We start from the raw sequence: 24,186 nt of genomic DNA on the forward strand, positions 1-24,186 counted from the left end.
CCTTGACTGTGTGAAGATAGAACCTTTTAGGCAAGATAGCTGAAATATTAATATTGTATCCACTTTTATATACCCACTATCTAAATCATTTCCATGTATAGAACCAAACATACAATGTGCTTGAATACCTCTCACGCAAATATGAATAACAACGTGTGCGGCCAGACATAATGCCCCACACTCCTGTACTCACGCAGTTGCGAATAAGCCACCCTCTACGTATAGAACTAAAGAAACAATGTATTTAAAACACTCATAATATCCTGACCAGTAGGATCTCTTATACGCAGCCTTTGTGACCTCTACTCTGTAATCCTTTTGCCCTACCGCTCACAGGACGAGTCTGGGGTACACAATAAAATAGCTACTGTACGTGGGAAAATCACACACACACACACACACACACACACACACACACACGTACGTTTTTATATATCAACATCGCCGGTCATTTCCCCGTCTTATCAAGGTTAAAATTAGTTCGTGATGTTTGTGCCTCAGAACCTCAGTGATGAAGCGCTCGACTAGATTCCTGCAGATGACGTCACCACAGAGTAAACACCTTTCCCCCACGCCCGTTCTTGAAAACACACACACACACACAGAGATCGGGATTCAGTATTCATAAAGGTTGGGACGGTGAATAGCTTTTCGTAACTGAAGATTATAAACTACATATAACTTTAACTGCCTTAAGACAAAACAAATCAAACAAACAAAAGACTTAAGTACACAGAAAAGTAATTGGCTTCACTTAATTAACGCCGCCAGGTATGGGAAAGAAAATCAAAAGTTAAAATACAAAATTTCAACCCCAAATTGTCGACTTAATTTCATCACCTAACAGTAACTCAATGAACGGAAACAAATGAAATCCTCTCAGTCTAATTCCGTTTTCATTCATTCACGTTGTCACTGATTTAACCTAACCAAAGCTAACCTAACCTAACCAAAGCTAACCTAACCAAACCAAACCTAACCTAACCGTAACGTAACGTAACCCCCCCTCTCCAGGTTGCACCTCAGGGTTTAAACTTACAGGTGTAATAAGCTGGAGGAGCCTAATCTCCAGGTGATACAATTTCAGTTGACACCACAAGCCTCTCACATTCAACCATCGGTCAGGTATACAAACATGGCTCAACAGGTCGAGTCACTTCCTAATGAACGACTGACAGGTTGTGTGTGTGTGAGAGAGAATGTTAAAGTGAATGCTTAGTTTGTGAATGAGGGAGAAATCACGTATCTGTCGAAGTTATGGTGTGTGTGTGTGTGTGTGTGTGTGAGTGAGGATGGACAGAAGTATGCCACAGTGGGTGCGGGAGATAAGGGGGTTAAGCTTCCAAGTATTGTAGATCGATAATGTCCACACAAACCCCCCTCCCCCACAACGACCACCACTACCACCACCTCCACCACATTATCCCGCGCCTTCTGTTCTCCCACCCAGGGTTTTGTCAGATATTTTGCTTTCATTAACTCGTATCGTCCAGAGTTCTGTCTTACATGTTTAAACCAGAGGGTCATTTCAGTAGTTCAAATGAGGTAGTGTGTGTGTGTGTGTGTATGATAATAAATATAATAATAATGAATAATTTATTGAAAGAGACATGATAACCAAAGGGGTGAAAATGTACAGTAGAGAGAGATGATAAAAGTTACATAATTAAGGAGTAAATGAAATGGTTGACAAATAATATACCAGGGCCACGAGTCGTACAGTAGTGAACATTGACAACTTGGCAGGGAGGGAATGTAAGCTGCGCCTGATTCATAATTAAACTGGAAAAAAAAAAATAGAATTAATTTGTGTTGTGGAATGAAAATTAGACTTTAAATCGCCACTTATATACGACTCCCCCCCCCCCCCCCTATACATAGCCTCCCACCCTGCCTCCCGAATTTTTTTTGTTAACAAGTGTCATTTAACAAACAAACAAACAAACAAAATCAACATAGTTACAGTACAAGAATTAGATTGACGAGATGTTGTTAATAATTTATACAATGGTTGTTATAGCGATCAGTGTGGGCTGGATGCAATTGTAGTATCGAACAACAATTCACTGGCGTCTTATTTTTTCACACACACACACACACACACACACACACACAATTATGGCACTACCTTTCAACCTCAACCTGATATGACCTCTGAAGTGAGCGGCGCCAGTTACAAGCGTTCTCACAGTTCCAGGAAGAAGGAATCTTTTTATAACCGACGACACTGGTCAGCACTCGAGGTTGAGAAGGTCCTCCATCTTCCTCACCGCCACACGTCTTAATTTTTATAATGGGAAATTTGTGCCTGGCGTCTAGAGAACCTAAAACCGCGTCCGGGTCAACCTGTTTTATATGCATCCGTTTATGCACTAGTTGGCCTTGTGCTGGGTGGGTGGGTGGGTGGGTGGGGGAGGCGAGGGGAGGGTGATCTGGAGGAGAATGAGGAGCACGTATTCAGGAGGAGGAGGAGGAGGGGGGGTATGTGTTTGTTGGGGGTGATAATGGGGGCTGTGGTGGTAGGTGTGGTGAGTATTGGTGGATGGGATGGTGACCGGTGTAGCACAAGTCCGCCTTTCGCAGGTTATGGTGTGTGTGTGTGTGTGGGCAACGCTACTGATGTCGGGAAGGTAAAAAAATATAAAAATATTTTCATTTCGCAACTAAACCATTACGTCTCCCTGGTAGTAGCAACACCACCTCGTTAAAAACACAATTTACGACAAATAATTTTAAATTTGATTTTTATCAACTTAATGCTTTCATATTTCGCCACCAGGAGGAATATATCACGGGCCATCCACATCAGGTTTATAAAGAGTGTAACATAGCCGCCGGGAACACCAATACAACAAGACTCACTCCAGTACATCGCCACAGCTGGGGTGAGGGAACGATAATGGAGGTCCTCACGTTACACTCCCAGGCTTTTTAGTCAGGCTGTGATATACTGTATGTACACAAACAGTCACTGTGTGGCTGATATAAGAACACCACTCTACAGTACAGTTCATGGCAAATAAGGCTCCCATGAACATAACCAAGGACTGAGGGATTGATGATTGGCTGAACTTGGGGAAAAAGAAACTCCCTTACTTGCAAGACAATGATTCAGTGATGTCAAGAAAGGCGGCAACTGGGATACCGCACACAAAAACATAATAAAAGTTCCTTCCAAGATTAATCCACGTTAAGTTCGAAATGGATGATGATGTTTATGACCTCAAATAGAAATCTGGTATTACAGGGCATTAAATAACTGGAGGAAGTAAGATTGACATGGACACACTTTATTGAAGAATCCTGAATGTACAGTTCCGCTCAGACGTTCGTGGTATACTGGAGGTGAAGGGTGCATAGTCTTTTGTACCCTTCCTGGACGACAGGTCACTACGCCGACCCTCCTACCACCACACACAGTGGAACTGACAACGGAGCAATGTGAGTCGAACGAATACTCATCAAAAAAGAGATATTAATGTGAATATCGGCCAACGTTACTGCTGATGGGTGATGAAGATGTGTTAATATCTTGTTGACGAGAGCAGAGACCTATAGTGATAGGAGTATACATTAGAATATCAGAATACAATAGGGAAATTAGTTTCGAATGAACACTATAAGAAATAGTTGATCAGAGCTCATATATCAAGAGTCTTCAATGTTTTCATTACTTGAAGTTTTCCGTATAATACTCTCTCTCTCTCTCTCTCTCTCTCTCTCTCTCTAGGTGTGAGGAGAGCGACACTGAGTCAGGTTGCCCTCAACATAAATTTTTCTGTCACATGTGGTGCGAAATAGCGGTCCTCACTTACGACCCATTATGATCACTGTTATAACCAACACTAATACACCAAACAGATAACACAAGAGACTTGATATGAAATGGAAACATGATGCGATTAGTGGTGGCATAACAGTTTCTCAGGCAAAATATGTAAGATGTATAATAGGGTTGCTCATTTTTCCCAATTTTAGAAAATTGTGGGTGGGGGTGTTTTTTCCCATTATTTCGTTACTCCTAAATTCATTGGTGCCAGAATTAATGAAATTCAACATGTTCTAGGGGTCGCGAATCCAAATATAAAAAATGAATTTTTGCGAAAAAACGTCAAAACTCAAGCTTTTTCTCTTATAGATCAGCAATCGCGCTGCTTTTCACTACTTAACCCTAATGGCTGGCTAGAGCAGCTATTCAGCTTTCCATTGACACATAATTCGATTGCATGCACCTCTTAGTTGACCTTCTAGTTCAGGTCAAAGGCTTTACCTGCGTTAAGGGAACCAGATTCCAAAATATTCATAGTTTTGACTTTTCCATTTATTCGAAAACACATATCAATATTTTGCCGTCACAGTCTTTTCCATGATATATTTCCCTCTTAAAAAAACAAACATCATTGAAATAGGTCAATAACTCTAGGAGGAGATGCAATTTGAAAGTTCAATCCCCCCTCTATTCAACTCTCACAGTTGCATCAGAGCAGACTTGCTGAAGCCACTCATCTGCTTCCTGTGCTTTTCCACAAGTTGCATGACATCCTGCAGCTGCTGCTCATCCTTCGTGACTGAACCAATGAAGTCCTGCATAAGCTTTATTCCCCTTTCGGCCACGTCATTGGTTACCTTCAGGCTTCTGGAGAAATCTTTCAGCTTCATGAACTCTTCGTTTTTCTCCCAGTCTTCCACCGGTGACATCAGCCATGCTGTGCCGCACACATGATGCTCCTTGAAGATCATCCATGAACGTTCATCTATCAGGTCGGAAAGCCGTGTAGTCTGTTGGATGACCAAGTTGTCGTTGGCGTAGTCGTTCGTTTCTTCTAGGCAGCTCAATTTGGTCGCCATCTCCTTTTTCTCTGCCGCACTCAACTTCTCGCTGCACAGCGACAGAACGACGGTCTGTGGCCTTAGATACCACAGGTGGCGGCTCGCGACCGCCAGCGCCGCATCAGCCACCTCACAGTCCACGGCCCTGTAGCGGAGGAGTTCGTGATGCAGTTGCAGGTCATTCACAGGCGCATGATGAAGTTAATCCTTAAATGGTGGCGCACTGTCTCTATAAGACGAACACTTTATAAACAAAGTTTCAGAAAAAATCGTTCACTAGTTTCAGTGTCTGGAAAGTGCTATTAGGAATTTATTGCTATTATAAATACTGAATATAAATAATGGGATATAGTTTAATATAATAAACCTTTTTAATATATTATATTATAATCATCATCATCCGTTAATTATTTCTTATAGTGGGAAAGACAAAACAAGAAGGACAGTATGGGTTGGTGTCCGCCAGGCAACTCACAATAAGCCTTGAACGATGTTACCCCCAACGACCACCCACAATAGTGTAATGAATTATTAACATGTATTTTATTCTTCTTCATAAATGTGTTTATATAAATTGTAGTCTCTCTATTATTAGTTACTAGTGTTTATTTAACAATAATAAAACACATTTTAGAAGGTCAAATGAAATCCATTTTTTACATTATCATTTAATACAGCCGTCCAGCCCCCCCTTTCTCAATAACTGTATGCAATCTATCTGACACAGAAGACACAAGGTCATGAATAAACTCCGGCTTACGCCTGCAAATTTCCCACTGGCCGTGAACATGGTCCAGGAGTTGATGGCTGGTCCTCTCGTTTGCTGGTTCCCATGTGTTCACCATTTGTGCCCAAACCTGTTCAATGACATTCATGTCCGCTCCTTTGCTGGGTCATCGCAAGAGCTGAAGGGCGTCTTGTTCTTGAATTCAGTGACGAACGACACGGGCAGTGTGGATCGGACACCAGTCGTGAATAAATAGGACAGGCCCAGCTGGGAAAGGAAAATTCCTTGGCCGTAGAGATGGCAAAAAGTGTTCCTCCAGCAGAGTTGGATGTATTTAGCCGCAGTAAAGCGACCCTCAATGCTGAACATGTCACCCAGGTAACATGACCTGAACGGCACTCCTAAATGATGTTGGCAGCAGCGGGGCGAAAACAAAAAATGTCAGCAATCGCCTTATGTATGCAGGCTGTGTCGTATGGCCACCGCGTTGGTTTGGGGGGTTGACTCGGCCGCCGCGGTAATTGCAGCGCTAACTGCCGGGGTGATCCTCCGAGGGGCTCCTGCTCTACCTTCTAACACAATACAACACAACCATATTCAGAATGATTTTGACACTCTACAGTCGGTTACTTAAACTGTAACTTTACATTTCAAATATAAACATGGTTAGAAATTATATGCCAGCCTCCACAACTCTATTACATAACACACAATAGATTCAAAAGAAGGCTGCAGCAGTGGTTATTATTCCCAGATAGATCACCAATTTCAATAATATCCAAATTAAGCCTTACCCATACATAACTACCCACAAATAGTGATGCTGAATTTGGCTGTTAATAAACTTGGGTTAGGATTCCTCTATCAACCTATATAAATATTAATATGAAGTTCCGTGGTCGAGCTTTTCCGAATCTTTACCAAAACTTTGAATATGATGCAGGTCTCTCATTCTCTATACTTCAGTCATCAATGCTGCTATGGTCCGCTCCTTTGCTGAGACACTTTTAACTTACCTATGTCGTTAAGGTTACCGCTCTCCTCCCATCTTCTTATCCACTTCATCACAGTTGTGGGGGACAGGCCAACTCCATGTGCCACACCCCGTATGGAGAGACCATTATCACGGGGAGTGATGTGACCTATCAGCACCAACTTCTCGTCTCTCTGATTCACGTTAGCTTGGTGGAGCTTCTGATCACTCACATCAGCGGCAAATAACAACACCTCGGTGAAACACACACACACACACACACACACACACACACACACACACACGTATATACCATATATATAGCTAGAGTACTATACGACAAACTTCAAGTAATGAATACATTGAAAACTCTTGATTATGAGCTCTGTTCACCTACTTCTTATGGTGTTCATTCGGAACCAATTTCTCTATTGTATTCTGATATTCTAATGGATACTCCTGTCACTACAGTTTTCTTCTCTCGTCATCAGGATATTCATATAAATATCCTTCCCATCTCCTTTTGATGAGTACTCGTTCGACTCACACTGCTCCGCTGCCAGTTCCACTGTGTGTGTTGGTAGGAGGTTCGGCGCAGTAACCTGTCGTCCAGGAAGGGTACAACAGGCTAGGCACCCTTCACCGCCTGTGCACGCGAACTTCTGAACGGAACTGTACATCTGCTCAAGACTCATACTTGTAGGAGTGTGTGTGTGTGTGTGTGTGTGTGTGTGTGTGTGTGTGTGTGTGTGTGTGTGTGTCAGTATATGGCATCAGGGTAGTATGTGTTACCTTGGTATTTTAGTAGCACGCACACACACACTGTATCGTCCTTAACACCTACTCACAGATGATCAATGGTGAACGTGGTGAAGGTATAATTTAACAACATAATACTATGGCTGGTTTAGAGTCCAGGACCACCGAAGGCAAGGCCACTTTTTTTTTTTACAGGGATTAGTCCACCAGGGCTCAGGTCACTGACCCACATCGGGGCTTGGGGACGAAAATGTAGTAATAATAATAATAATAATAATAATAATAATAATAATAATAATAATAATAATAATAATAATAATAATAATACAAAAATAAATAATAATAATAATAATAATAATAATAATAATAATAATAATAATAATAATAATATAATAATAATAATAATAATAATAATAATAATAATATAATAATAATAATAATACAAAAATAAATAATAATAATAATAATAATAATAATATAATAATAATAATAATAATAATAATAATAATAATAATAATAATAATAATAATAATATGTATGTTGTGTTGTCACAGTAAGAGAAACAATTGAGACCCTGCAATTGTGTGTAAATGAGGCAGAAAGTCAGATCAGCAACCTGGGACTTGGTCACATATGGCAGCAGGGTCTACCATTAGACAACACATTATGCTTCCAATATCTTCCCAGGCAGTAGTACCTCCCTTTTTGGTAGCTGCCTACTACCTACTACCTCAAAGTGCCTCCAGTTTTTCCCTTGCAAGGAACAGTAAAACATAAGTATCTTAGAAGTTATGTTTTAAAATTACTTCAAGGTTGTCTACGAGAGATTCATTGAGACTCTTTACTCCTTATTACTGAACAGAGCCACAGTATGAGTGTCAACAGGAGAGGAAGGGAGGGACGGGCGAGATGAAGATAGATTAATTTCCCAAGACCAGTTTATGTGACAGACCGTAGCTGACCCCACCACATTATCTTATATGTCCACTATCTGGGCTCTGACAGGTTCCAGATATATATTGATATGGCTGGTAAATAAGTACCATATATACCACCTAAATACATCTACTGTATGTATCCTTCCATTACCTGAAGAGTCACTCCTTGCACCCTATCTCACCCCAAGATTCACCTGCAATGCTAACCTAACCTAACGTAACCTAACCCCCCTCCCCCAGTTCACGTTGAGGTGGTAGTGAGGTAACGTAATGGGAAGTGGTAATCTTTAGGTGTTCCCAATACTTTTTCTTTTATGAATGAGAATGTGTCATTTCCTTATTACTGTTATCGTTATTATCAAGATCAACATATAGGTGAGTCATCCTTGCGACATCAACTCGAAGCGGAAGTAGTCAACAGTTCAGGTGTTACTCAACCAATATATTTGGGTTCGTTATGTACCAGATCTTTATCAGCTCTTAACTGATACACAGCCAGCCAGTCAGTCAGTCACCTGGGGGGGGGGGGGTCCTGACTTCCCTTCCTTCCTTCCCTCCCCCTCCTCCCCACAGTGCAACTAGTGCCTTCAACACACCTCCAAACTTACGCGCTTCAAAATCCCTCTCTCTCTCTCTCTCTCTCTCTCTCTCTCTCTCTCTCTCTCTCTCTCTCTCTCTCTCTCTCTCAATATTCCCAGTACTACTCCTCTTTCTTTTCCTTCCAATTATTCTCTTTTCGTCCTCTCCCTTCCCACCCATAATCCCTAGGGTGTGCCAGGGTGATGTTTAGTGTGCCAGGGTGCAGCAGTGTGTGTGTGTGTGTGTGTTGAAGTCTAACTCCCTCCCTCACTAGTAATCAATCCTCTCTCTCTCTCTCTCTCTCTCTCTCCTGCCTCCAGCCACCTCCTCCTCAGCCAGAAATAATAAGTCAAGAAGTCACAACACCTTACTGATATAGTGTCACACTATCTTTTATATATATATAGATCCTGATAATACTTGTTTTTAGTGTATTTAACTTAATCCATTTATGACGATGACTTAATTCCTTGAGTACGATGTCTTAACACCCTGATGACTTAAACGCCCCCAAGTACGATGACTAATTTCCTTAAGCATGATAACATTGTACTCAAGGGGTTATATGTCATTGTACTCAAGGAGTTAAACAAATACCCACATTCTAATACACCCTACACATCCCACACACTCTCTCTCTCTCTCTCTCTACCTCTCTCTCTCTCTCTCTCTCTCTCCCTCTACGCGTATAAACACACACACACACACACACACACACACACACATACACTTTAACTTCCTTTTAATTTACGAAGAGCCGCGGGGTACGAGTGTGGTTAATTGAGTGACTGTATCTGCCTCACATCCGTTTCCTCTGAGGCAAAAAAAAAAAGTAGTAATGAGAAAGATTAAATGGAACATAGAATAACCCAAGTATATGACAGAAGATGATACGTTAAATTGAACCTTTAAAACGTAGAGAAAATGTTTGATAATGTCCAATGAAAATTATTCTATTGTATTAGAAAGTTCTGGTTATATTCATGAGGTTCCGCGTATATATTCATGAGGTTCCGCGTATATATTCATGAGGTTCCGCGTATATATTCATGAGGTTCCGCGTATATATTCATGAGGTTCCGCGTATATATTCATGAGGTTCGGCGTATATATTCATGAGGCTCCGCGTATATATTCATGAGGTTCCGCGTATATATTCATGAGGTTCCGCGTATATATTCATGAGGTTCCGCGTATACAGTTACGAGGTCCTGCGCATAAATTGACGAGGCTCCATACACAACCTCTCCTAGTGGCTGTCTTGGGTGTTAAATGTTCCAGAAAAGTTGTGTCTATCATCGTTATAACAGACCGGACAACGACGACCTCTGTGTGGACGTGTTTACAAACTGGTAGTGGACACAAGGTTACTGTTATTAATAAGTTCGTAACACAGACGCGTATGAAAAGAGCCTTCATGGGTGTGAATTATCCTGAAGAAAACACGATTCGTGAATGATGTATAATGACGGTCTTGTTTTGGTGGTGTGAATTACGTAGTGCATGATATTGATAGCATGAGAGGCATGATATTACCACGGCAGCCTGCTAGGGAGAGTGAGGATACAACACACCAAGCCTTCGGGAGTACCGTGGCCAGCACCACCCCTTCCTTCCCTAATTATAAAGTTCGGTCCACCGGAAACGAATTATCTGGGGAAGTTCCTCAAATACAGATAAAAGTATAAACGATTCACTGTGTTATTTGTACAGGATTAAGGGGATAATCCTCACATCGTATGATGCCTTATCACCAAGTGTTAATTCTTACTGTACGGAGCTCTGGTACTACTATAGTGAGGGAGGTACAGTGCCTATATAGTGAGGGAGGCAGGGAAGTACAGTACCACTATAGTGAGGGAGGCAGGAAGTACAGTACCACTATACTGAGGAAGCAGGAGGTACAGTGCCACTATAGTGAGGGAGGCAGGGAGGTACAGTGCCACTATAGTGAGGAGGCAGGGAAATACAGTACCACTATAGTGAGGGAAGCAGGGAGGTACAGTGCCACTATAGTGAGGGGAGGCAGGCAGTGACCACTATACTGGGAAGCAGGGAGGTACAGTGCCACTATAGTGAGGGAGGCAGGGAGGTACAGCCACTATAGTGAGGGAGGCAGGAAGACAGTACCACATACGTGAGGGAAGCAGGAGGTACAGTGCCACTATAAGGAGGAGGCAGGGAGGTACAGTGCCACTATAGTGAGGGAGGCAGGAAGTACAGTACCACTATAGTGAGGGAAGCAGGAGGCAAGTGCCACTATAGTGAGGGGAGGCAGGGAAGTACAGTGCCACTATAGTGAGGAGGCAGGGAGGTACAGTGCCACTATAGTGAGGGGAGGCAGGGAAGTACAGTACCACTATACTGAGGGAAGCAGGGAGGTACAGTGCCACTATAGTGAGGGAGGCAGGGTACAGTGCCACTATAGTGAGGAGGCAGGGAATACAGTGCCACTATAGTGAGGAAGCAGGGAGGTACAGTGCCACTATAGTGAGGGGAGGCAGGAAGTGCAGCCACTATACTGAGGGAAGCAGGAGGTACAGTGCCACTATAGTGAGGGAGGCAGGAGGCAGTGCCACTATAGTGAGGGAGGCAGGGAAATACAGTACCACTATAGTGAGGGAGCAGGAGGTACAGTGCCACTATAGTGAGGAAGCAGGGAGGTACAGCCACTATAGTGAGGAGGCAGGAGGCCACATAGTGAGGGAGGGAGGACAGCCGCAAGAGCAGGGAGGCAGTGCCACTATAGTGAGGAGGCAGGGGTACAGTGCCACTATAGTGAGGGAAGCAGGGAGGTACAGTGCCACTATAGTGAGGGAGGCAGGGAGGTACAGTGCCACTATAGTGAGGGAAGCAGGGAGGAAGTGTCACTATAGTGACGTAAGCAGGGAGGTAGTGTCACTATAGTGAGGGAAGCAGGGAGGTACAGTGCCACTATACTGAAGGAGGCAGGGAGGAACAGTGCCACTATAGTGAGGTAAACAGAGAGGTACCACTATACTCCCTGGTGACGTCAGAGCCTTGTGTAAAAATACAACATTTACTCTGGGTGATAAAGTACTGACACCATTAATCTATACACCTCAAGTTGTCATAGTACTCAAGGGATTAACCTAACGAACTCAAAGGGCTATAGTACCGAATTCAAAAGGGTTAAATCATCCTACTCAAAGGGTTAAGTCATCGTATTCAACGGGTTCAGCCAAGGTATTCAAGGCATTATGTCATCCTACTCAAAGGGTTAAGTCATCGTATTCAAAGGGTCATATCATCATTCTTCACCTCACCACCCCAAAAAAAAATCACGGGAGATTACATTCTGTACAAATATGAGGTTGTGTAACTGTAAATACCTAAATGAAAGCGGTACGTCAGCGTCCCTAACCCACAAACAGACAAGAGACTCTGTTAGCATTATCTTGTCACTGCAATAAGCCCGGCAAGGACTAATATTATTACTGAAAGTTGGTCTACCCCTTCGGACCTTTCTCTCCCCTCCCAACCACCACTTCCCTTCACCTCACTTTCACCCTCCCTTACCTTCTTTTCGCTCCCCTGACTTCCCCTTCACCACCACCTCCCTCGTCTCACTTTCATCCTCCCTCACTTCCCTTCACCTCACACTCACCCTCCCTCACTTCCCTTCACCCTCCCTCGGGTACGCGCCTGGCTGCAGAACAGAACCACGATATATTGAGTCAAGAATGGCTCCCCTCTACCAGCCGGGTGTTGACACATATCATGAACGGTTCTCTCATCAGCCGAGGAAGGCGGTGGGTGAAGTAGACTCGGCTGTGCTCCATCAAGACTCGTCGTGGTGGAGGAGGAGACGGTAACTCATTCTAAGAAAATTGTGGGCGTGAATTCTCTGTATTATTGAGTTAACTTGACAATCCTTACGTTTAATTCTCAGATGTAAGTGAGGGTGATGTGCTGTGATGTCCGTCTCAGTCCACCTACCTCGCTCACTGGTCCTACAGGCAAATTATAATACCATTTCTTACACCCTTTCCTTCTCCTCCTCCTCCTCCTCCTGTATCGAGACTACATCCCTTAAGTAACCTACAAAAGACCATTCAACAGTCATACATACACACTAACAATAACACTTCGGGAAACACCAGCAGATTCAACCGGTACTCTGGGATCGTCAACACAAACTGACAACACGAGCGTGAAAATGTAAAAAAAAATTACTCTCATATTACCAGATAAAATACACCCTTACAGTAATAAACTTTTGTACTGATTTTAATTACAAATTCTTCATTATTATATTTAATGTCTGTTCATCTTTGATTTGGTTTAAACCGATTTATTTATTTAGATTCGAGAACGGCGTTAACGGTCTCTCTCAACACCCGATACTAACACGTCAACATGCTAGCTCTGTGTGTGTGTGGGGGGGGTCCAGCATGGGGTGGGTATGTGTCGGGGAGGGGGTGTGATATGTAAGTCGGGAGGGGGTGTGTGTGTCGGGGAAGGGGGGTGTGGTATGTCGGGGAGGGGGGTGGTATGAGTCCGGGGAGGGGGGTATGTAAGTCGGGGAGGGGGGTGTGGTATGTGTCGGGAGGGGGTGATATGTAAGTCAGGAGGGGGGTGGTATGGCCGGGAGGGGGTGGTATGTAAGTCGGGGAGGGGGGTGTGGTATGTGTCGGGAGGGGTGGTATGTAAGTCGGGGAGGGGGGGTGGTATGTGTCGGGAGGGGGGGGTATGTAAGTCGGGGAGGGGGTAGGGAGGTGTGGTATGTAAGTCGGGGAGGGGGGGTGGTATGTAAGTCGGGGAAGGGGTGGTATGTAAGTCGGGGAGGGGGTGGTATGTAAGTCGGGGAGGGGGGGTGTGGTATGTAAGTCGGGGAGGGGGGTTGTTGTGTTACGTGATATTGTAAGTGAAAAATTCCTTTGTTTTATCATGGAGTCACCAAAAGTCAGATATCTCCCAAGTATATCAGATTAGGTTCAAGGATGAAGTATTAAGACAAATTATCACAGTTTTATGGGTACACATCTGTGGGAGTTGCCTGTAGACTAACCCATGACTGTGCACGGTGTTTCAATAACCATCTTGCTGCCACAATGACGATATTCGGCCAGAAACAGTGTTAGTTTCCTTCAGTTGCTGGACTCTCTTGTGGCAAACTACGTCACGGTCTCCAACAACTGACCGTAGTTGCCGTGTATTGTGTTGTAATACGCAAATATGCTCACTGAAATAATCCTTCTTGGTAACTTTGAACTGAATACTTTACATAATACGGAATTAGCAGTCATGTGTGTAATTCCGTCAAGACTGAAATACCAGAACTTGTAGCTGTTTCTCCGGCAGGTCAGCTGGGATACAAAAGAAAAACTTTATAATATTAAACAAAAATATTCAACCAAAGGCGCTCTTGGGAGTAGAGTAAATATTTTTGATATATTTACTTGGGTTGGTTTTGATATACGAGTTACCTAACCCCCCAAAAAAAAAATGCTGGCAGATAATGTGGTGTTGCGGCGCTCGTCCTCTGGTAAGAAAAAAAAATAACTGACAGGTAAACGAATAATGAAAGTGTGCAAAAAGAAACGAGGTAGACGTCGAGTGGCGAGTCTCCCTCTATTTATCAAAAGCGGCCATAAATCCCCCACGGCCCTCCATCCCTGACTCGCAGAAGTATGGCGGGGAGGAGCAAGGCCTCCAAATTTATCTCCAAATTATAGCCATCCTACCATCCTTACTCCTCAGTGATTCTGCCGCCCCTCCCTCCCCCGTCAAGGTCTGCCACCACAATCCCATCACAACACACAAGGCCGCCCACCCCCTCTCCCATGATGGTACTGTATATCGTCACATCACAATGACTGCCTGACTCCCCATAATAGTGTTTATACACACGAGACCGCCTCCTACTACAGCAAACAACACAAAGTATTATATCTACAACAAGAACACACCCTCACTGTAACACACGACAGCCAGGGTCCCGATACTTTATTGACCAACTCCCTCACTTCTCAACTAAGCATATTTTACTTTTTATTAAGGCCACAAAGACACGTTAGTATTGAGGGAGGCGAAGAAGGTGAGGCCAAGCACCAAGGACACGCGGAGGGGATAAATCTTAAGAGAGCGAGGCGAGGCGCAGGAATCTACCCAGAAACACAGGAGCCAGGAGACGTATGAGGCCAGCTAGAGATGCGGGCTCTGGCTCATCCTGGGGCAGGCGACGATGGTGATCACGACAGAGTCTTTACCTAATTATTTTACCTTGACATCATTCTCCCCATAATCTTCTTTACCTTGACGTCATCCCTCCGGTCTTCTTTACCTTGACATCATCCCCGGAGTCTTCTTTACCCTGACATCATCCCCGGAGTCTTCTTTACCTTGACGTCATCCCCCAGTCTTTACCTTGACGTCATCCCTCCAGTCTTCTTTACCTTGACGTCATCCCCCCAGAGTCTTCTTTACCTTGACGTCATTCCTCCCCCTCCCCGATTCTTCTCAATATTTCAGGGGTTATATCAGGGGTTCAGAGTTTGTACGGTACTGTTTTCAGAAATGTCTGTCTCTTTCCCTGTCAATATCAAGAAGACGTCCATGGTTTGCTATTTAGGACCACAGACAGACAGACAGACAGACAGACAGACAGACAGACACACACACACACACACACACGAAGACAAGCTGTTTACCAGTGTTTACAACTACAGAACAAACGACTATACACGGTCCCTCAGCTCTCAGCGCCTCTCATAACACCAAGGTTTTTTAGGTCACCACGATCAAATAAACACCGCCCAACACCCACTTATGAAATCCACCAACGACGAAAGTTACAGTGCAGGCGAGAGTTAATGTTGTGAGTTATAGCACATAGAAGAATTAGGTTACTCCCGCGTCTCAGGCAACTAACTGAGTGTCGGCCGCGTCAGTATATCAAGAGAGACACTGTACCTCCGTGTTGTGTGTCTTTTGTGTTCTGGGTTTTTTATATCTTTCTTTTGTCTTGTCATCACATATTTCCTTCTGCGTCGCTTTCACCGGAGGAGTCCTGTCACACGTCTCAACTGGTCGCGTCTCCACCTATTCAAGTCTCCGGCATCCAGCTTAATTTTACACTAATCTTCCATGGGAAAAAAAACTAATTTTCGTATATATTATCAAATGTGAATTATATCTTAGAAATATATAAAAAAAATTTCACGATGCCAAATTATATTACCTCAAACGTAGTCAACATTACGTAACTGTACAACACTATAAGACATGTGTTCTCCTCCAACGGGGAGTATAAACGCCCCAAAATTCCTCAAGGGTTCGTCATAACGTCTTGTATAAGTTGTGAGGTATTTACGACGACACTGAGTATGAGGGGAATATTATCTTGCAGAAATTATGACAATATAAAGTTGAGTCGGTGCATACCAACCTGACAAGTCATTCTACTGGCATGACCAGTTAATGAATTTTGAGACCTTGAAGATCCTTTTTATTGGTGTTCCTGAGTGGTGTAGCCAGGCAGTCTGAGCCAACAAGTTCCAGTCTCCATTCAGCAACAAGAGAGTGTGTGTGTGTGTGTGTGTATACGTTGTTAGAATAAGTAACGGGGAGGAAATCCCTTTTATGATGATTTGCATGCACAACTTGTCTGTAATCGCTGGGTAGAGTATGCACCTGTTGCCTGAGCTGCACCTCTCCCTAGTGCTGTGTGCTGGCCAACCCTCAACAACTGTACACACTGACTCTTGAAGATCAGCAACATCCCAAAGTGACCAAATGTATACATGTGACTCTTGTGTTTGTACCAGGTGTTCAGTGCTGTACCAACCTGCCTCATTCACACGTACTTATCATACAGCAGTGCTAATGAAAGATAATGCCAACAGGAGTAAAAAAAAATCGATTCACCTAAAGATTAAGACACCCCAGCTTATATCACCTGAAGATTACCCACCCTAATGCTACCTGGGGGAAGGGGGGTTAAGTTAGGTTGTTAGATTAGGTTAGGTTGTTAGATTAAGTCAGAATAGGTTAGGTTAGCGTTAGAGTGATTAATCTTAATGTGAAATAACCTGGGTTGTCTAGTCTTGAAAAGTTCCTTAAAATCTCCTTAATTAATGACAGAAAACAACAGTTCCTGACAGCTGATAAGACAACCTGGAACACACCCTCACCCACACTCCCACATCCATCCACCCACCCACACCCACCCCCACATCCATCCACCCACCCACACCCACCCCCACATCCATCCACCCACCCACACCCACCCCCACATCCATCCACCCACACCCACATCCATCCATCCACCCACCCCTACCTCAGTCCACCACGGGGCGATGCAAACAGTGTAAACTCAAGATAAGGCCGCCACCTGCATAGATAGTACAGTCAATTACTGAAGTCCATCCGCCTCTCTCCTCTGAGCCACGAACTCTGAGATTGAAACTCGTGAACCCAAAGCAGTGGAATGATTCTTTATTCTATCCATAAATATTTCGGATTCATTATTATTAACATTATTATCATTCTTATTATTACTATCATCATCATCATCATTATTATTAGTAGTAGTGTTTTTCATTATCATTATTTCATCATTCTTATTACTATTATTATTACCCTCATTATACCTATGAATACTATAACAGACACATCATTATACACACACACACACTATCATCATCACCATCATTACTACCACCATCAAAAGATCCATAAGATGAACGAGGTCATTCCCCCTTTAACCCTACAGGTAAACCATTTGGCACCCGGGTCATACATACATGTGCCAGTGCCTAGTGAGTGAGGTGTGTGCCAAGTACTGTACCTGCCATACTAAAGGTGGGTTAATTAATGCGTTCTATTTATTGGACTCATTTATTCTCTTGTAAGGTATATATTCTTTTCAAGTGTAAGTGTGTGTGTGTGTGTGTGTGTGTGTGTGTGTGTGTGTGTGTGTGTGTGTGTGTGTGTGTGTGTCAAATTTATACCTTTGGTTATTTTGGGACGATCCATTATTATTATTACTGTACTATTACTATTTATTAATACTATTACTATTATTATTTACCATTATTATATGTTGGGAAATATTTATCATCATGACCACGTGAAGAAGTATTGGCTGTTTTAAATCTATCGTCATCATCATCATCAATCATCATCATCACCATCAATCATCATCATCATCATCACCATCAATCATCATCATCATCAATCATCATCATCATCACCATCAATCATCATCAATCATCATCATCACCATCAACAATCATCATCATCATCATCACCATCAATCATCATCATCAATCATCATCACCATCAATCATCATCATCAATCATCATCACCATCAATCATCATCATCAATCATCATCATCACCATCAACAATCATCATCACCATCAATCATCATCATCATCAATCATCATCACCATCAATTACCACCATCAATCACCAACATCACCATCAATCATCATCATCAATCAACACCCTCATCATCATTATCATCACTACCGTAAAATTATAATACCTTATCAGAAGCAGCTACTTCGTGAAAGATATCAACAGTACCACAAAGAAACAAAAAAAAAACCCACAGAGATAACGTACTGAAAAAGGTAGTGAACCTAAATTAGTCTTACCACCCGCCCACACCCACCCACCCGCCCGCCCACCCACCCAAGATAACGTCGTGATAATAATCTCTCTATAACTTATCTAAGATTTTTAAAAAGTTGATAATCAATATAATCTGACAGCTGGTTAGGTTAGGTTAGGTTATTATAAATTAATTGTTATTTTCCAGTCCCTTTCTTCAGACCGGATTTATAATATGGGGTGACGGGTCAGACAACAAGGTGGACGGAAAGTAGACGGGCAGACAGAGAAACAGACAGAGACGGACAAACTAACTCATATAGCCTCTACGCCGTTTGTACCAAGTTGTATGCGAGGCTCTGTCGGGCGCTAAAAACGACTACATTACATAGACAGACACCTATATCTATACCTGCCCTTGGACGGTCAGGAGGATAAAACAAAACAATAAACCATCGTGTACAGAGAAATAAACCAGACAACACGGGGGGAGGAGGGGGGAGGGGATGGGGTAGAGACGTTGGTAAAGAATTAATTAATTATCATTCCGTGTAAGCAAACTTGCAAGAAAACAACTGCCACACACAGAGTCAACACATACTAAGCTGACGTCATAATACTTACTTCTGGATACCTGACGACGCCTGACCATAAATAAATAAAAAAAAAAAAAAAATGTCCTTAACCCTTTGAAGACGATGATGTTTACCCTTTGATGACGATGATTTAACCCTTTGAAGATAATGACTTAACCCTTTGAGGTCGATGATTTAATCCTTTGAAGACGATGATTTAAACCTTTTGGAGGAGAATTTAACCCTTTGAGGACGATGATTTTACCCTTTGGGGATGATGAGTTAACCTTTTGAGAAAGATGATTTAACCCTTTGAGGACGATGATTTAACCCTTTGAGAACAATGATTTAACCCTTTGAGAACAATGATTTAACCCTTTGGGGAGGATGAGTTAACCTTTTGAGAACGATGATTTAACCCTTTGAGGACGATGATTTAACCCTCCAGGACTCAAAAGGTCAAAGAATTAATTTCAGGAATATAATCGGACGTTTAGCAGACAACAATGTAACCGAACGCTTGGGGTAGAGCTCTATGGTAATGTGGGGTGGGCGGGGGAAGGATGGGGTGGGTGGGGGAAGGATGGGGTGGGTGTGTATATGACCCCCCCACATGGCTCTCTTCTATAAAAAAAACAACTCACAAATTCCTCAAGTGGCCATAAAGTACTGTTGTTTATGCAGGTAGAAATAATCCTTCAATTTATTCCCACCTTTAAATCCCCAAGAGAGAAAAAAAAGATGAACATAATCGTATATTTTCACCAACATAAAAAAGACCATAAATCAACGCTCCCCAAATATTGTCATATTATTTGTTCCTCAAAATTGTAAAGACAAAATAATGACAGGTGTGCAGGGCTTCAGGTGTGTGTGTGTGTGTGTGTGTGTGTGTGTGTGTGTGTGTGTAGCAAAACTATTACTGCATACATTTTTTTGGTGTCAGAGCAAAACTCCGTTAAACTACAGATAAAACTGATGTGTTTTTGTTTATACGGGGACCAGATAATATCCTGCTGGCCACCACAGAGAAGCTATACCACTCCATCAATGTTCACAGTTTGTTTTGGTTCATTAACACAGCACCAATCAGGGTCATAATTTTACTCCGACTAATTTAAGACAGTTCAGCGCCAAGCATATGTCATTATTCATCAGTGTCCATCAAGGAACTTAAAACATCAAAACAAATCAAGAAACACAAACTTCATATCCACCCTCAGGCAAGCAGGCAGGTTCGAGTTAGAAACAGGTGAGTTCTTAATAAATGCTAAAAATTAATGACAACAGCATGTTTTTTTTTTAAGTTGTTCGAGGTTATAATTACGATATAGATAAAGCTCTTGAAATATTCCTCCTCGAGTAAGGACTATCTAGTACCAGCGATGATGTCAAAATGGTTCAAATATAACTCATGTTTCACAGGCAGAACACACACGACAGAGAGTCACCTTACAGTCAGTACCCGACACACGACTATCAGATGACCTCAGTGTTCCGGAGTGTGTATTACACTTAATGCTGTGGTGATACATGAGCGCGAGATTATGTGTCCCCGAGATACATTCCTACTTATATACACAGTGTATTTTACCATCACCACCATAATACTCTTACCCACGGGGAAATTACTGAGCCTGTAACGCTTATCTAAATCTACAACTTAAATTTTCAGGCTAATGGGAAATAACGTTCAGAGAATATTCCACCATAAAACAAACACAGTTGTCAGGTGATGGTGTTTATTCAGGCCTCTGTATTAGTAAATTATTGTTGGACGGATGCTATATCCTCACAGACTCTGCTTCCTACACGTGCACTTCTTCGCCAGGCTCTCCTCAGCGCCAGGCTCTCCTCACCCCCAGCGCCGCCAGGAAGGTGAAAGGGGGTAAGGAGGTCACCTTGAGTGTAAAGGTGCTCTACACTACAGATGTGTCGGCCTTGACAAGTTGTCGACAAATCTGTTGAATGTTTGCAATAAATCGGAGACATACTGTAGACATACTGTGGACTTATCGGTCTAAAAATTCAACGTTTACGACTGAATTCTGTGTTTTGGACAAGTTAGTGGAATCACTCGAGAGAAAACATATAAACATCGGCAAACTCGCGCATGCTCAGTGTGTGCTCGGCTGGATGTGTTGTGTGGCGCCGCTCAGAGGTATGGTGCAAGAGTTCCTTTCAATATCATATTTACCTTAGTCACCCACCAACATTATTTTGTTTTACTATTGCTTGAAACATTGAGAGAGAACCCCAGCCTACTGACACCACACGTAACATTGAGGTCATGAGTCTAATGACGTTACATGAAACAAATACAAAATTCCTGTCAGTTATTCAGTTTTCCATAACAGATAAAACTATATTTTTCACAACAATGGAATGGTCAAAGGAAATTACACTCACGTTAATTGATCTTTGGCATCCATAATGACGAATGATTTATCCTCGACAAATTATACAGCGTAAACAGCAAAAAAAAAAAAAAGTCATAAACGATTCTCAAATTTTCACATATAAATCTGAGACAAATGTTCGATTTTATCGCCGTCTTATCCGAAGTGTAAACCTGCCAGAGACGCTGCTGGTGCCACAAGATCGTCGGGATTCTGTGACCTTGTCTTAGACAACCATTGTGTCGTACAGATGGAGGAGAGGGAAGGTGGGAGGGAGGGGGGAGATGACAAAGGGAGGGCTGACAGAAAGGGAAGGTGGAAAGGTGAGATATAGGGAAGGTGAGAGGGAGTCACGGAGAGGAGGGAGGGAGGGAGGGCAGGAAGGGAGGGAGGGCAGGAAGGTATCAGGGATTGAAGGAAGGAAGGTGTCAGGGAGGGAGATAAGGTGTCAGGGAAGGAAGGTGTCAGGGAGGGAGATAAGGTGTCAGGGAGGGAGATAAGGTGTCAGGGAGGGAGATAAGGTGTCAGGGAAGGAAGGAAGGTGTCAGGGAGGGAGATAAGGTGTCAGGGAAGGAAGGAAGGTGTCAGGGAGGGAGATAAGGTGTCAGGGAAGGAAGGAAGGTGTCAGATAGGTAAGAAAGGTGTCAGGTAGGTAAGGAAGGTGTCAGGGAGGGAAGGCCGTTGTTGATCTACATAAGGTGATCACGAGGGTAAATAAAGCAGGTACAATACTACACATTACAAAGTCCTGCTCGATGATTCACGACCACTGGGAAATCTAACTCAAGAATCATCGCGAGTCTCGAGTTACAGCCACTAATTAAAACCACTCAGCCTCACAGTCACTCAGATGATGGGTACAATGTTTTTTTTTTTACGAAATTTGTCAGCGGTTTTGACTTTCCTCGTAATTCTCACACAATTTAGTCGTCATTTGGCGGTAAAGACAGGTTGTAGCCCCCTTAGGTAGTCTCCATCCAGCCTACGCCACTACTCCTTCACCCAACCTCATTCACTACTCCTTCACCCAGCCTCCTTCACCTCGCCTCCTTCACCACCCCTTCACCTCGCCTCCTTCACCCAGCCCCCTTCACCTCGCCTCCTTCACCCAGCCTCCTTCACTACTCCTTCACCTCGCCTCCTTCACTACTCCTTCACCGCGTCCTGGTGTTACCTTCAACCTCTACCGCCACACACACACACACACACACACCTTCTACCATCATGACTATCATGTACTGGACATCACGCTTGTCTCCATCATGCTCCTCCAGGCTATAGGTTTTAAACAGCCTTGACCAGAGGTTGAGTCAGGTCATCTAGTTGCCAGATCTCGACCTAACGAGACCTCAGCTCTGCCAGTCATCATCTGACCTGACCTCACCAAGGATAAAACTACCAAAATAGCTACTGAAGGTCATTTACGGTGGTGGAGGAAACAGCTGGAGTTGGTAGTTAAGAACGGGCGTGACACAAGAATCCTACAGGAGTCCTACGGGAGGGATCTGATAAGGTTAATCCCGTATAAGGAAGCCTCACTTGGGGACGGAGGAGGATAGTTTCGTCGTTTGTCAGGCTTCGTAGGTCACCTCACACCTAACCTAACCTAACCTAACCTTCACCACGAGTCAGTTACCGCGGCAACAATACTGTAGAAGTACTTTTTTCTTCAGAATTTGGTACTTATACGTGAGCATCTGAAAGAAAGAGAGAGAGAGAGAGAGAGAGAGAGAGAGAGAGAGAGAGAGAGCTCAGATTGCACTACCAGGAAAGATGTGCGAGTGACTTCTTACTACAGAGGAACCATCCGTGTCTCCCGGCCCCTCCCAGCCACCGTGTATTATATACCACACAAGAGGACCCTTGAACACTGATGAGAAGCAGGCACCAGGGTAGAGGAATAGTGTTGTGACCGGGTAATACTAGGTCACCCGTGAACTAGAGACGCTACCCACTACTCTCTCGACACGGTGATAATTTAGCGTATAAGAACGAGACCTTTGCAAAGTATGGTATTAACATGTGACTGACCTTCATATAGCAGCATGGAGTAAGCAACGGGTGGCTTAGTGTTCATGGATCGAATCTGGAAATAAAAAGAGAGGAATAAATTTCAACCTAATACCTATAAAAACGATATAAAAACTGATACGAAAACGAGAGCTTAGTAATTTCGCTAGTTTGAGGGAGAGCATCTGTGTCCTGCGTAGTTCTTATTCATGTTCGTGGGGTGAAGACTCTCGGGAATTATGATCAAGATTAAAACCGGATGGAACGTCACATACAGGAGAGATATAAACGACTGGAGTTTCTCAAGTAACAACAGACAGAATCAATTTTGTCCGCAATATGTGATAACCTGACTGCCAACAACGAATACAGTAGTTAGGTAGTTAAGAGAGAGAGAGCCAGTTAAAAGATGAGACAACTTACTCTTCACTGGTATGATTATTGATAAAAAAAAGTAAAGACAAAGATGGTTGTGTTGGTCGTGCATGACACTGACGCCCAGGGTAAGACTCGTGTGGACCGCCGACCACACTACACCACACATATAAGGAGCGGCCGTGAGGAGATAAAACACAATAACTGAAGGAGATGAATTAGTCTCTTGAGTAACATGACATAAAACACTTAAGGATCAGCCCCTACGTGATGGGGCTGAGGGAGGGAGGGAGGTGAAGCACTCATTAGAAAGTAAGGGAGAAAATAAAGGAGGAGAGAGGAGAGAATGTTAAAACAGGAGGAAAACTACTGGGGGAGGAAAGGAAGTTTGGGGAGGGGAGGAAGGTTAGAGAAGAGGAACAGGGTTGGGGAGGAAGGC

This window comes from Homarus americanus, unplaced genomic scaffold, assembly GCF_018991925.1.
Source record: "Homarus americanus isolate GMGI-L3 unplaced genomic scaffold, GMGI_Hamer_2.0 scaffold32871, whole genome shotgun sequence".
NCBI lineage: Eukaryota > Metazoa > Arthropoda > Malacostraca > Decapoda > Nephropidae > Homarus > Homarus americanus.